Genomic DNA, 15,529 nt, shown 5'->3' on the forward strand with positions numbered 1-15,529 from the left:
AATTTGTACTAAAATATAAGCTGTTCGACGTCCTCAGCTTCTCTGTCCTCTATCTTTATTAACCAAACACCCATTTCCTTCTATGTACACCATACTTTCCTCTTAAATCCATAGCAAGAAATAATAGCATGTAAAACTACCTTTTAGAGTAGGAAATCAATAATCGAACTACTGAGCAACTCCTAATTGCATGGATCCTGTGTTGTGTGTGAGTGTGTCCAATGTCCATTCACAAGAACCACAAATTTCATGATGACAAGAATTCTCAGTTAAGTGCCTGTTTTACTCTGCACAAGTTGGTTTGTCTCATATTTACTTGCCTTCAGTTTGTTTCACTACACGAGAGCACAAATTGACCATCTGATCGTAAAACGTGTGGAGGATCCTTTCTTAAACAAAGAGGGTAGCTATGCCAGGCATCCTATTCTTGCATCAAAGCGAAAACTGCTGGTTTCCATTTCTGTTTTTTGTTGATTCTGTTGATGTTCTTTAGCAACCGTAAAGTAAGACAATGGGTAAGGAGATTAACAGTTATAAAGATACAAAGAAATCCTTTTTCAGCTGCAGCAGCGCACATGCAACACTGCAACTGCAGTTTACACTTGTATTGAAGATGGTAGTAGAGAATACGGAAAATGCACTAAATATATATATACACCCTGCCTGCTTATTACACAACTGGAACGACATGCAACACTGCATGCACTTGGAACAGCTAGCAAAAGAAACAACTAAGAACACAAGCTAGGTCCGACGACTGCTCAGTACACAAATTAAAGACAAGCCAACATCTAGGGATGCGATCAACGGGAACGTACTAGCTGGTAAGCATATGCTATCCAAAGCCGATCGAGAAGATGACGAGGTCAGTCACACCCACAAACTAACGCCCCTAGCTAGTTGGCCAGGAGGATGGACCTGCCGGTGTGGTAGTAGACCGTCGCCATCACGTAGATGATTACGACGTAGGTAACGTAGATGCCCCGGAGCGCACCGGCGTCGGAAGGCACTGCCACGCGCCGGTCTTGACCTGAACCGGGAAGGTGCAGGCCGCCGTGGAGAGGGCCGACGCGGCGGCGCTGAGCACACAGCCGAGCGCTGCATTGAGGCGCAGCAGCGCCCTCACCCTGGCGGTGGCGACGCCTTGGAGACCGGCGTCGGGCACGCGGCGCTTGACGTGGCTGGTGATAGCTGCCGTGCAAAACGTCGCAAAAACAAAGAAAAAGGTGAGACGCACCACCAGCTCGTAGTGGATGTAGAGGTACTCGGCGCACGGACCGGTCGTCGGCTTGAGCGCCTTCTGGGGCGCCATGGTGAGCGCGAGCCCCACGATGAAGAGGCCCGCGTGGTACATGCAGAGGTCGTAGAGCTCCTCGGCGGCCTTCTGGAACGCGCTCGCCATCTGCACGCAGCTGGGAAAGAAAAAACATAAGCCAGCCCTTTAGTTTAAAGCAAGATCAAAGTTCTCATCCCATTTAGATATTTATGATGAAAAACTACAACACACATGCAAGATATATGAAGTTGCAATGTCCAATGTCTCAAAGAGCCAAATATATAGGTTCAAATTCCTCCCCATAAGCAAAAGAAAGGAAATTTACACCAAAAATCAATATGCTCCTCACGCACAACGAAACTGACGTCGGTTGCTGTACTGGATAGAGACTCAGGGAGTGGGGACTGGGGAGAGAGCGACCCACGGAGAGAGTGTTCTCGGGAGAGAAGTGCTGTGTTGCTGGGGAGCTCAGTGAGTGGGGAGAGTGCTGTATTGGCCGTCCCCTTAAGGGCAAAATGATGATGGGAACGGAATATTCCATCTTGTTTAGTTGGCAAAATTTTAGGTTTTTGGCTAGTGTAGCACTTTCGTTTTTATTTGACAAACATTGTCTAATCATAGAGTAACTAGACTCAAAAGATTCATCTCACAAATTACAGGTAAACTGTGCAATTAGTTTTTATTTTTGTCTATATTTAAAGCTCCATGCATGCGACCAAAGATTCGATGTGACAGGAAATCTTAAAAATTTTTGCGAACTAAACAAGGCCTAACTCCCGTTTAGATATATTTAGGAGTATTAAATATAGATTATTTACGAAACTAAAAATATCGTTAGAGAGTAATTTATAAGACGAATTCTTTAAACCTAATTAGTCTATAATCGAATATTAATTGTCAAATAAAATAAAAGAGCTACGGTAACTATTAGACTTTAACAATTTCAACAAAACACATCTCGTCTGCATATACGACGTTTTATTATTCGTCCGGAGCTAGGGCAAGCTATAGAAACAGGTGAGACAGAAAAGAGTAGTAGGGCAATCGATGACCACAGCAGGCAGCAGGGTCATATCAACGTTTTTTTAATTGACTCCAGCACCTTGGATTTAGTTGACGAAAGTCAAACACAAGTTTTCATTTCGATCTTTAAAGCTAACTTTGGTCTCTAAAATTTTTAAATGGTTATTTCTGTCTTCGAAATTTTTGTTTTAGACTCAGGCCTTGTTTAGTTCCAAAATATTTTGCAAAATCGACACTGTAGCTTTTTCGTTTGTATTTGACAAATATTGTCCAATTATGAACTAACTAGGTTTAAAAGATTCGTCTCGTCAATTTCGACCAAACTGTATAATTAGTTTTTATTTTTATCTATATTTAATACTTCATACATGTGTCTAAAGATTCGATGTGACGAGGAATCTGAAAAATTTTGCAAAATTTTTTGGAAACTAAACAAGGCCTCAGTTTCATCCTAGAACCACTATAAAGTGACCGATTTACAATAGACAGATTCTTTTTTTTTTCCAAACTTTGCATTTTAGGCACAATTTCATCTATAAACTGTCAAAGTATGTTTAGTCCTTAAACTTTTCTTTTTACCTCAGTTTTGTCCCTTGAGTTGTTACACCTCGTCAGCTCTAGCATCTTCGGCGATTTGAAATGGACGGTCGTGCATGGTTAGAGGTTAGTTAGGGTTAGTTACCATTGTTCCTGGCGTTATTGTAGCTACCTAGTTACATAGGACACTTTCAACATTTATATATTTTAAAATGAATATAAATATAGACATCAATATTCTTGAATTATTGTTAAGGCTACGGACGGACGGACCAAAACATTATTTGTATCCACAGTTGGTCATTAGTTGAGCCTAACGTTAGAAGTAAATAAGGGAAGAAACTATAGATTGCTGTTGTTTTAATTTATCTATGCCCCACTAAAAAAATATAGTAGGATTTATTATCTTTCTATCTCCAACCGCTAGTTGTGTTGGATCTAACCAGGCACAACAGTGCGATAAGAGGCGAAGTTGAGCTAAAAATAAAGTTTGGGGACTAAAATGCACTTAGTCGTTTTGTAAAAGAAGTAGAGTCCAGAAGTAAAGTTTGAGAATTCAAATGGCCATTTTAAAAATTCAAGAATGAAATTGAGCCCCAAACAATCATTCAGGGCCAAAATAGCTATTATGCCAAGAGTGGCAACATGCATCACTTGTGTGCCCTTTCTCTGTTTTTTTCTTCTTCTCTTGGTTTATATGCGGCGAATAGATTTATTTGGATCCAAAATAACAAGAAATGGGAGGATGAGATTTTGGTGTTGGCCGGGGAAATTCAAAAAGCCAAGCACGTAATGTAGTACTCCCTCCATCTAGAAAAACATGTAATTGTAGCACAATGTCATGATTCAGTATCTCAAGTTTGATTAGTTATACATAAGAAATATTAATATTTATGATATGAAATAAATACCATTAGATTGATTAAAAATATATTTTATAAATAAATTAATTTAAAGAGTCATAAATATGAATAGTACTTACTAAAAATTTGGTTAAACATGAACTATTTTTCGCAACACTTAGTTGCATAGTACTTCTCGTTTGGACAGGGCAGGGCACGGCTACAATTGCTAGTCTACAATTGCTAGTCTAGCGCTTGTTTAAATTTAGGGTGTAAAGTTTGAGGGCGTTATACAAGCTGTCACATCAGAGTGTCACATGGTAGTGTTTAGATAGTAATAATAAAATAAATTACATAAATCCTCAGTACTCCACGAGTTAGCACATGTCTATTGTAAATTTACTGTAGCAACATATTATTAAATCACAGACTAATTAGGTTTAAAGATATGTCTCACAAAATAGTTGCAATCAGTGTCGTTAGTTATTTTTAGTCTATATTTAATATTATATTTGTTCTCTGTGGCACTGGCACACAGTGCAGCTCGGATGGGAGCTAGCTAGAGCCACCATCGCAACGGTTTTGAGGGATGACCCTGCTCGTCATCGATTGCCCTAGTACTCCTGTTTTGTCTCACCTCCGCAATCCTACTACGCCCTATCTCCAGCTGAACTTGCCACGGGTTGAGTTTTTCATCAACCCCTCTGGCCAGTCAGCATGTCCAAGCCAAAAACACTGGACGTTGCTAATTTTTCTTTAGAAATAAAGCAAGTACTCACTCGGTCAATGCATCGATATATCCTCACATTAATATAATATAAACATATTTAGGATGGTACTATTTATCTATAAACTCAAATAAATTAATATTAATCAACTCTAGAAAAAAAATGATCTATACTTTTTTTTAAAAGTGAGTGAATATGATAAAAGCTTTACCATAAATTTACTAGAAGATGGAGGAAAGGCAAGTGGCACTCCAACTTTCGCTTCATTGCGCATATAAAATCAAAGACTCAATTCACTCTCTTTATTATCTATCTTTTTCTTTCCTCTTCTTATTCTTAATAACATTCTAGTTGTACCATACCCGATCCTAATGCTAGTTATGTAATGTCTAGGCCCTGTTTAGATTGAGGATGAAAATTTTTTTTGGGTGTCACATCGGAAGGATGTCGGAAGAGATTTTTTGAAACTAATAAAAAACAAATTATATAGCTCGTCAGAAAACTGTTTCACAAATCTATTAAGTATAATTAATCTGTCATTAGCACATGTTGGGTTACTGTAGCACTTAAGGCTAATCATGAAGTAACTAGGCTTAAAAGATTCGTCTCGCGATTTTTAACCAAACTGTGTAATTAGTTTATTTTTTTATCTACATTTAATATTCTATGCATGTGTCCAAAGATTCGATGGGATGAATGAAAAATTTTTAAGTGGAGAACAGGCCAGAACACTCACTCTTGCCGCCACCAAACACTGCCGCCCTTTGTCGGATTTGTCGCCCTTCACTAGGGCAGGGGCAGAGCCACCCTAGGGGAATGGTGGGTGTCGGGCCCTCATTTGAGAGTCCAAGTGCACTTGTATTTGCACCATGACCAAGCACAAATACGTACGCATAAAAATAACAGAAATGGCACACATATTTAATGTAAAATACTGAGCTTATTGATATTAAAAGTACGGTCTTACAATAGTTAAGATTCAAATATCATAGCCATAGACATTATATAACTAGCGAGGTTCTACTACTGCGAAGCGGCAATTTATTACAATAGGGTGGTAGATACTACAACAGACAGTGTAGTGATACTCTAATCCACACGCAAGCTTATTAACCGCAGTCGAAACCTTATGTCTTAGTGACTTCTTCCAGCAAATCCGTAAGTCTTCATGTGGCTCCTAGTCCTCGTGGTCCGCCTCCTAGTCGATGTTGTGTAATCCTCCTCAGGGTCGACAACTTGAAATTTCACCTCAGGAACTAAACAAGGCCTGAATCATCGGTTGCTGTTGCAGTTTTAGTTCACGGTTACAGTTTCTTCGATTATTTAATTATAGGTGTGTACGTGCTCAATTTAAGTTGACGAGTAGTACAGATTCTTCCTCTAAGACACCTTCTGGTCTCTCTATCAATGCAAATATTCTGACTTTTTCACTACAAGGATTGGTTATTACTCTCTGATGACGTGCGAATCTGGTCAGCACTTGACACTGCCAAAGGACCCCAAAAGCTAAAGACGCATACGGCGGCCGCCCGCGTTAACCAATATAAAGAGGCCACCGGGAGCCCTGACGACGTCCAAGCTCCAAGGCTCAGCAGCATCAGTCCCACTCCCACTAGCACAGCCATGCCGCTGCACCTGCACCTCGTCTTGCTTCTCTTCCTCGGCCTCGGCGGGCTGCTGCCTGCGGCGTCGGCTGCCGGCGGCGAGCAGTTCGTCTTCGACAGTGGGATGGCCACGGCGCTCAACGTTTCCGCCCTGCCCACCCTGCCGGTCACGTTCCCGAAGCCGACGCTCGCCACTGCCCACCCTGCTCTTGCTCCGTCACCGGCACATCGCCGCGCGACGCTGCCGCCGCCGGTGCCCGGGTCCAAGGGCAAAGTGGAGCCGCCGGTGCTCCACCTTGTCCCAGGCGGCGCGTCGGCCCGTGGCGGCGTGTGGGTGGTCATGGTCGCGGGCTTCATCATGTTCTTCTTCGTCTGAGTTCATTCTGCATCTAGCTTGTTGTCCTTGTTTTCGGCGGCGTCTTCGTTCCCTTGCGTGTTGTGTTTTCTTTTGTGCTTCCTGTCCCCTGTGTGCTGCTTCAGCTTGTAATGCAATGCTACTAGCACTGCTATCTTAACATTGCAGATGATACTATTGTTCCATCAAGCGGTTGATCAAGAGAAATGATACGTACGTCATTGCAGTAGAATAGTAGTACGCGCGACTGAAGTAACTAAAAGAGGGGTAACAACACATTATCATAATAAAATAAGGGTAAAACGCATGAAAAGGCTGTATGTCTCTATGTGGTGTGACATCCATCGTTGTACATACCCTTATATATCGTCTATGATACTGGAGTAATAAAAAGCTAAAGGACACGCTGTACCACACAGCTCTAAATAATACCTATGTGATACAAATTGCAAACATGCAGGGAGAAAGAACAAGTAACTGGACCTTTTTTTTTGGATGCTAGTTGTTCTAGGTACACAAACTAATATCATGGACTTGATTCCCTCCAACTCAAACAGCAACCCCCCTCCCCCTCCCAATCCTCCTGACCCAGCCATTTTCGCCCCGCCTGATGACTCGCCAGAAATTGACCTCTCCAGTGCTATGCAGTCCCTTCAGATATCCTCCCAAACAAAGTTCGAAGATGAAGTTCAATCTGAGTTCTCGTTGCTGGTGCAAGTTGCTCCCTCGGTTCCAGCTAGGCGAGTTCCTCTCCATGCTATAAGAGAGGATATGAGGAAAGCTTGGGGTGACAACTATTTGGCCATTAACGAGGTACACAGCAACCTCTTCCTTGCTTCCTTCCAGACTCACAGTAAAATGCTGAATGTGCTCAAACGCCAACCTTGGATAGTTGGTAGAAGGGACATTCTTATTTTTGAATGGTTTGATCCCACCAAACCAATCTCAAGCTATACCTTCCAGTTCATCCATGCTACCATTAGGCTCTATGGTGTCCCTTCCGACCTTAGAACTGTTCCCCTCATTAACACTATCCTTTCCAAGGTGGCTCTTCCCTCTGATTATGATCAACTCACCAATGGCCCTCTCAACCGCGATCCCCTATTCGTCCCGGTGAGAGCCAAGATTGACGTTGCCAAAAAAGCTGTTGACAGAGTTAAGATTGCTATTTCTTCCGATGCTTCTGTCAACATCTTTGTTCATTACGAAAAAATCCCGAAAATCTGTACCTTCTGCGCAGCATTCTTCCACAATGCCTCCAGCTGCCTTGCTAGAGAGAGGAAACTGCTCTCCACCCCTAAAGACACTGCTGCTGAAATCCCTTTCATTGTTCATGGGCCTTGGATGACCCAAATCTCTTTGATCAGGTCAATTCCCAGGTCAATGCCGCGGCTGCTAGGGCCACCACTGTTCCCTCCTTGCTTCATCATGTCCGGCAGAAGTTCGCTGCTCTCATGCCTGAAAACAAGGCTTTGCATGACGGCCAACCCACTATTCATTCATCTTTTGGGCCTCACTGTGCTACTGCTGACGGCCCTATTTGCGCCGGTGATAGGAGCCGACTTTGTTTACCTTTTCCAACCACTGTTCCCACCGCTGTAGCCACTAACATGCTTGCCAAAGCAACGGGTCCTCAGCTAAGTCAAGCAACGGGTCAGGAGGAACCTGCCCGAGGAAACACTGCCTCTATACCGTCACATCCTGCACCTACTACACAGGTTCCCTCGGGCCTCAATGATGCTCACGTGGGTGACGACCCACCCCAGTCCTTGGATGCCAAGGGCAACCGGGGTTCCCATAACCCTGGTGAAGTTAACCTGCCCCAAGAGTTGGTTGGCCGCATTTCCCAAGTAAATCCTCTTTCTGTGGGAAGTCCTCATTCTTGCTTGGGGCCTTCTATCTATCCCTGTTCTTCTTCCACCTCCCATCTCAAAAATTTAGGAGGGGGTTCTAACTCTTCTCCTGCTGTTCTTGAGCTCCACCCCAGGGCTCCTGAGAAGGCTAGTGTGAACAGCACCCTTGTGAGGCCCCTTGGACACAAGGCTGCTGAGCTTCTGTACACCCCTGCCGTCACGCAACCTCAGCGAGCTCTTCTCTCTCATGGCAGGCCTGCGGATGCTCCATCAATCGCTGCCTATGAATCAACGACGATATTTGATGGCAACAAACAAACTACGGCCACCGCAAATGTTTCCACCACCCCTCCCCATAACCCATCCACTCCGCCCCCTGCTCCTCAGAACCCTTGCTCTCCGCTCCATTCTCCACCTCTCACCAACCGGAGCTGCAATCTCCTCGACCAGCTCCCCCAGCACAACACCACCAGCCATGGAGGGCATCCTCGAAGCTCTGGAGGACCCGGAAATGGGGATAGCCGATCTGCTGGCTTCTTCCCCAGACTTGCCGGATCTGACGGAGATAGAGGAAGAAGCTCAGGTTTCTCAGAACCCGGCGGACCTCGAGATGGGGATTTCTCAAGAGGAAGAATAATCACCAGAGGACGAACTGGAAGAGGCAGAGGAGGAAGAAGCAACCCCAGAGGACAAGCAACAGGAGAAGTCGGGCTCAGCTTGGAGGAAGGTCAAGGTAAAAATGTTGGTACTCGCCGCCCTCGTTCACCCTCCTCAGAAGAGAATCTCTCCTACGCCACCTCCATTGCCAGAGGACATGAAGAAGAAGATGAAGGAAGGTTTAGGGTTAGGTCGCGCCGTTCAAGGTGGGACCAACGGCCGAGTGGAGTTTGTGAACCCACCGCGCAAGGGGAGCCTCTACTCTTTCTTCGCTGCTCCGAACGTGAGGCAATGGTTCAGCAATCCGACCAACACGTTTCTCCACTTAGCAACTGCTCTGTTTATAGGGGGGATCTGGGAGACAGTGTGGCTGTTCCTGCTAACAAGGCCATATGCGATTCTGTCAAAGGGCCAATACATCAGTCAGGAGAAGCTCAGTGCGCAGGTGATGGTGAAATGGAGGTGGATAGCTCAGTACTGAACCTGTGTGTTTCTCAGATTCTTCATCAGGATGTGGTGCACCGGGAAATGGATAGCAATACTGGCTCTGGCAGCAATGGAAAGGGAAAAGGGGGAGGCCCTGTTCTGGAGCTTCAAGCTTCCACTCCCGTCAGTGATCTACACACCGGGGGTGTCCTTCTTCCCCTTCATCTACTACAAGACACAGGAGTTCTACAACATGCTCAAGGGGCTAAGGCGCCAGCCCTCAAGGCGCCACGGGCGCCATGAGTCTCCTGGCGTGGAATTGTCAGGGCGTCGGCGGGAGCCTTGACAGTCCAAAAATGCGCCATCTCGCCAGGCTCATCATGTCCACCAATGCTCATGTAATCTTTATTTCTGAAACCAGGAACTCTAAGATAACCAGGACTGAATTACTTAATAAATTTAATCTTGACAATGCCTATACTATTTCAGCTGAAGGTCTTTCGGGTGGTCTGTGGCTTCTATCTAGGGATCAAGTAGAAGTTTCGGTTGTCGATTCATGTAATTTCTATTTCTTAGCAGTTTGTTATCATAAGCATGTTATGAAAAAGTTTGGTCTTGTGTGTGTCTATGGGGACCCTCACCGTCGCCTCACCGCCTGGATTTGGAAACAAATCAGGCATTTTGTAACAGACAACCAAGATCTTCCAATTATCTGTATGGGGGATATGAACAACATTATGCATGTAACTGAAAAGCTGGGTCCCAGACCAGCCAACGAGCGCCTAATATCTAATTTTTGTTGTTTAGTTAAAGATTGTGGTTTCTTTGATCTTGGTTACCAAGGCCCGGCTTATACTTGGTCTAACAAGAGATTCAATTCTTCTCCTACTTATGAGAGACTCGATAGATTCTTTGCAAATACGGATTGGTGCTCAAATTTTCCGAATACTTCTGTTTATCACCTCCCCATGCTTTACAGTGATCATGCTCCTATTCTGGCAGTTACTAACTCTGTGTGCAGGAAAATAAGCAAGCCTTTCAGGTTCGAAAATTGGTGGTTGCTAACTGATGATTACAGCCAAATTGCTAAGGCAAGCTGGTCCAAATCTGCTGCGAGGCCTTTCCACCTAAAAACCCACTACCTTGCTAATGACCTTCGAAAATGGAGTAAGTCCAAGCCTAGCAACTCCTCCAGACTCAAATGGATTGAGGAAAAACTTCTCAAAGCCCAATCTCAACCGCCCACCCAAAGCAACATTTCCCTCCAAAAATTCCTAGCTGCTCAGCATGAAGAAATTCTAGCCAAAGAAGAAGCCTACCATAGACAAAGATACAAAAAAAACTGGGCCAGTGCTGGTGACAGAAACACCAAATTTTTCCACCAGGTTATTCTCAAAAGAGCTAGGAAAAATATCATTTCCCATTTTAAAAAGCCTGATGGATCCTATGCCACAACCCAGAACCAACTTGCTGAAGTTGCTAACAACTATTTCCAGGAAATTTTTGCCTCTGATGCAGATAGCAGATTAAATGAGTCCTGCTGGACAACCCAGAATCATTTTGATGCAGGAATCCAGGATAGCTCATTCACAGACTCCGTGCCAGATTCGACGGAATTATTTGCCATTGTCAAGAATATGAGAAGCAATGCAGCCCCAGGTCCTGATGGATTGAACGCGGAGTTCTACAAATCCTCCTGGGATTGGACAGGTAAAGATGTGATTAAACTTGTCTCCGATTTTTATAATAATGCGCACCTGCAACCTGAACTCAACATGACTCACATTGCTATGATTCCTAAGATCAATAATCCAATGACTCCCAAAGATTACCGACCCATTAGCCTATGCAATGTTGTTTACAAGATTATTGCAAAATCGCTTGCTGAAAGAATCAAATCTCATTTGCCTCATATTATTCACCCATCTCAAACTGCTTTCATAAAAGGTAGACACATAGCTTCAAACATCATTATTGCTCAAGAAATCCTTCACAGCTTTAACCTAAAAAACTGGAAACATAAAGCTTTTCTCCTTAAAGTTGATCTTGCTAAAGCTTTTGATAGAATTGAGTGGCATTTCATAGTCTCGGCTCTCAAAAGGCAGGGACTCAAGGATAAGTTTGTGGATCTCATTTATAAGTGTATTTCCTCCACCTCGATGGCTGTGGTAATAAATGGTCAACCTGGGCCTACTTTTCACCCTAGCAGAGGTATCAGACAGGGTTGCCCCCTTTCTCCTTACCTCTTCATTCTTGCTGTTAATAAACTGGCCACCTGTTTACAGCTTAATTCGGATCTTCATGAGATTCAAGGTATTTCTCTTGGCCCTGGATGCCCTAAAATTCATGCTCTTCTTTTTGCGGATGATCTCATTATTTGTGGTCAGGCTACTAAATCTGAAGCGTCTAGAATAAATCATATTTTACATTCCTTTTGTGCTGCCTCGGGTCAAACTCCTAACCTTTCTAAATCATCCATTGTTTTCAGCAAATGCACTGACCCTTTTAGTATTAAAGAAGTTAAAGAGGTCTTTCCTGTTCCACAAATGTCTCACAACTCTATTTATCTAGGTCACCCTTTGCTCTTTCGTCACTCTGATAGAGCTCAAGCGTACAATTTCATCATAAATAAATTCAGAGCTAAACTCACAAAATTAAAGGCAGCAAAACTTAATCATGCAGGAAGATTGGTTTACATAAATTCTGTTCTTGCTCCCATTCCTATTTATTACATGTCCACCATTCTCTTCTCAAATAAATTTATAACCAAAATCAACTCTATCATGCGGAAATTTTGGTGGGCTGGAGTTCCAGATAACAATGAAAGTGCAGGTCTCAACCTAAGGGCATGGAAGGACATATGCAGGCCAAAAAAAAGAGGGTGGTCTTGGAATCAGAGATTTAGGCACAGTAAACAAATGCAGCCTGGAAGGTAGCTACAGGTAAGAACGAATTCCTCTCCGATATTCTAAAAGCTAAATATCACCCCAACACTTCTTTCTGGAAAGCTGGAAACTCTCAATGCAAATCAGTCTTCTGGTCATCTATTATGTCTGTTAAAGATACCTTGATCAAAAACTGTTCGATACAAATTCACAAAGGAAACTCTAGCATTTCGTCTTCTCCATGGTGTTCCATCTGGGAAGAGATCCACGATCACATAAAACTGCCTTTAATGATTCCCAGGCTTCCAAGTTATGTTTCTGACTTGTGGGAACCTAATAAAAACTGGAACAAAGAACTTATCTCTAACATCTTTGATTCGTCAGCATCCACAGAAATCTCAAACATAACTGTTGTCCATTCTGATAAAAATGACATAGTCATTTGGACTCCTTCAAACAAAGGAGAGTGTACTGCTAAAGAAGCCTTCAGATTTCTTAATAACCAAGTGCAGGTGACAATGCCCACTAATGGGCCAAGGAGTATTTCAATGCAGGCTCTGAATATCCTCTGCAGGATTTGGAAGAACAAAATGATCGCCCCGGTTCTCAAGACTTTCATGTGGAAAATGTTGCGTAACTGCTTAGCCACCGGTGAACGTGCTGGAAGCCTTTCCAGCAAAATCAGTAGGAATTGTGACTACTTCGGTATGACTGAAAATGATTCCCACCTTTTTTTCCATTGTAACTTCTCCAGGGCTGTCTGGTTTTCAGCAAACCCGCCTCTGCTAACGTCAAATCTCCCAAGCGAACAGGACGGAGTTCAAGAAGCACTCACTGCTTTAATAACTCCAAATACTCAGGACAACATTATGATCATGATCATCACAACTCTTTGGTTTATTTGGAAAGCTCGGAATGAGCTTCGCTTTAGACAAAAGAAATGGTCTATTTTGCAGGTACACTTTGCAGCGCAGGCACACAGACGCACAAATGATCTAGTGTCAATGCAAACAGGTGTGAATGGAAAAACTCAAAAGAATTTGGGTTCTACCCAAAATCAGCTTGATCTTGCAGGAATTGAAGACCGAGGGGTTGTCTGCTTCACTGATGCAGCTATCAAGGCAGTAGCAAGACCTGAAGCACCGGAGACAGCAGGTGTTGGAATCCTATTCAAAGACAACTCTCAGAATACCTTGATCACAATTTCGGCCCAAATAAGGAACTGTTCATCAGTCCTTATGGCTGAAACTGCAGGACTATCCATAGCCTCATCCATTGCTGCTGCGCTTCAGCTCAACCAAGTTAAATTTTTCACAGATAATCAAACCCTGGCGGATCTACTACAAAGAGCCAATATAGACGGGTCTCCGGATTGGAGAATCAGGCCTCTTGCCCAAATTTTTTTCAATAACAGAGACAGGGTGTCGGCCACGGTCCATAAAATAGATAGAAAGCTCAACTACAAAGCTCATGCTTTAGCTAAAAGCGCTTTCTCGGCTTCAAATCTGATGCGGGGCCAACCTGTATTATCGTGCTCAAACATGAATCATGTACCGACTTGCCCCCTCAAAGCAGTTCTCACTGCCCTATGTAATGACTGTACTGTTACTGCAGCAATCTGCTGCTGAACTAATAAAGTTGCTATTGTCAAAAAAAATTAGAGAGTGATGCATTCAATGCCAACCGAGGACAAATAAAGTAAACACCGACTTTTCAAACTTCTACAACGATCAGCAGGAATGGTTTGCTTTGAAGATGAATCTTTTTTTCTTCTCAAAACGTTATCGATCAACACAGTAACATATAATATTTACTAGCACTCCAGCAGGTCTCGGTTACAAGCAGGTTAGTATACATGATTACACGACCCGATGATAAACTGCACACACCATCTCTGTGGCCATCTGTGTGCTTCTAGATACCCAGAATCTTCTCATGAGCTGCTAGTATATAGCCAATTGCATGGATCTTCTAACAATAGCATCTTCTAGATATATATGCGCACATATTGCTGAAACATCATTCGACCTAATTGCATGGATCCTGTGTGTCCAATGTCCATTAACAAGAACCAAAAAATTGGAAAAAAAAATCAGTGTCAGAATGATGTTCTTTAGCAACCGTAAAGAGGCCGGTAACTATGCCATGGGCATCCTATTCTTGCATCAAAGTGAAAATTGCTGCTTCCCGTTTCTGTTTGTTGATGTTCTTTAGCCACCGTAAAGCAATAAGTAAGGAGTTTAAAAGTTGTAAGGATACAAAGAAATCCATTTTTCTGCTGCAGCCGCGCACATGCAACACTGCAACTGTAGTTTACACTTGTACGATTGAGCCGGCAAGTCCGTCCAGATAACAGGGGCCGGGCAACAGTCTGCATTATTGGATCCCCTTCTGGACAGTGTGCATGCTTGCAGTTGCAGCCGCCCGCAAAGGCTTGCTTCTTCTATAGATCAAAGGCAGAATAAAGGGTGAGGGAGAGATCGTGACGTACCCTGCAGCAAACAATGGTGGAGACATGTAGCATACAGAGCGCACATGCTCCGATCCATAGATAGTCGATGGATGGAGGATGGTTGCCATTTACAGGAATATAGGTTAGCCATTAAGTTGCTCGTCTATTCTTAGAATTTGTTTTTGAAAGCTTGCTTTAGAATCGAAGCCGGAGGCGGGATCTAAAAATAACAAATGGTAAAAATAACAAATGGTCGTACACATAACATATGCAGATAACAGAAAAGAATTCCTTTTTCTAATTCTAAGAAGTAATAGTGGCTTGATGATATTCACCACCATGTATAAATAAGAAGAAAAAGAAAACGGTTTTCGTGCATCTGTATGTGTACATGTGATTATAATATTTTGCTATTCATGATCGAGTAGTAGGCCCAAATTTGAATGATAATGAGTTCATGCCATCTCAGTTTAGCTTGCTTGGGAGAAGACTCAATTATTATTATTTTTTTGAGTAAACAGGAGGCTGGTCCTTATTAAAATTTTGAAAAAAAAAACATACAGGTCTGGGGTAATACAGATTCATAACACAAAGAATGTAACAAAGAAAACCAGGAGTATTAAACAAATTAAAGTTTTCTAGCCATAAATCCAACATTGGTCATTTCGAGTAGTAGACCAAATTGACCAGCACATCATAGATATAATGATCTCCATGTAGAAAGGCTTATGAATGAGGTCTCTGAGTACAGAAACGGTTTGAAGTAAATGATTCTGCACAAATGGAGCAAGACCAAAGGTGTTTCCAGCAACTCATTGCAAAAGGGCAATGGAAGAAAAATGTAAGAGAGTTTCATCAGAATCCAGTTGACAAAGAGAGCACAATGCGATT

This window comes from Sorghum bicolor, chromosome 10 (assembly GCF_000003195.3).
Source record: "Sorghum bicolor cultivar BTx623 chromosome 10, Sorghum_bicolor_NCBIv3, whole genome shotgun sequence".
In the NCBI taxonomy this organism is placed as follows: domain Eukaryota; kingdom Viridiplantae; phylum Streptophyta; class Magnoliopsida; order Poales; family Poaceae; genus Sorghum; species Sorghum bicolor.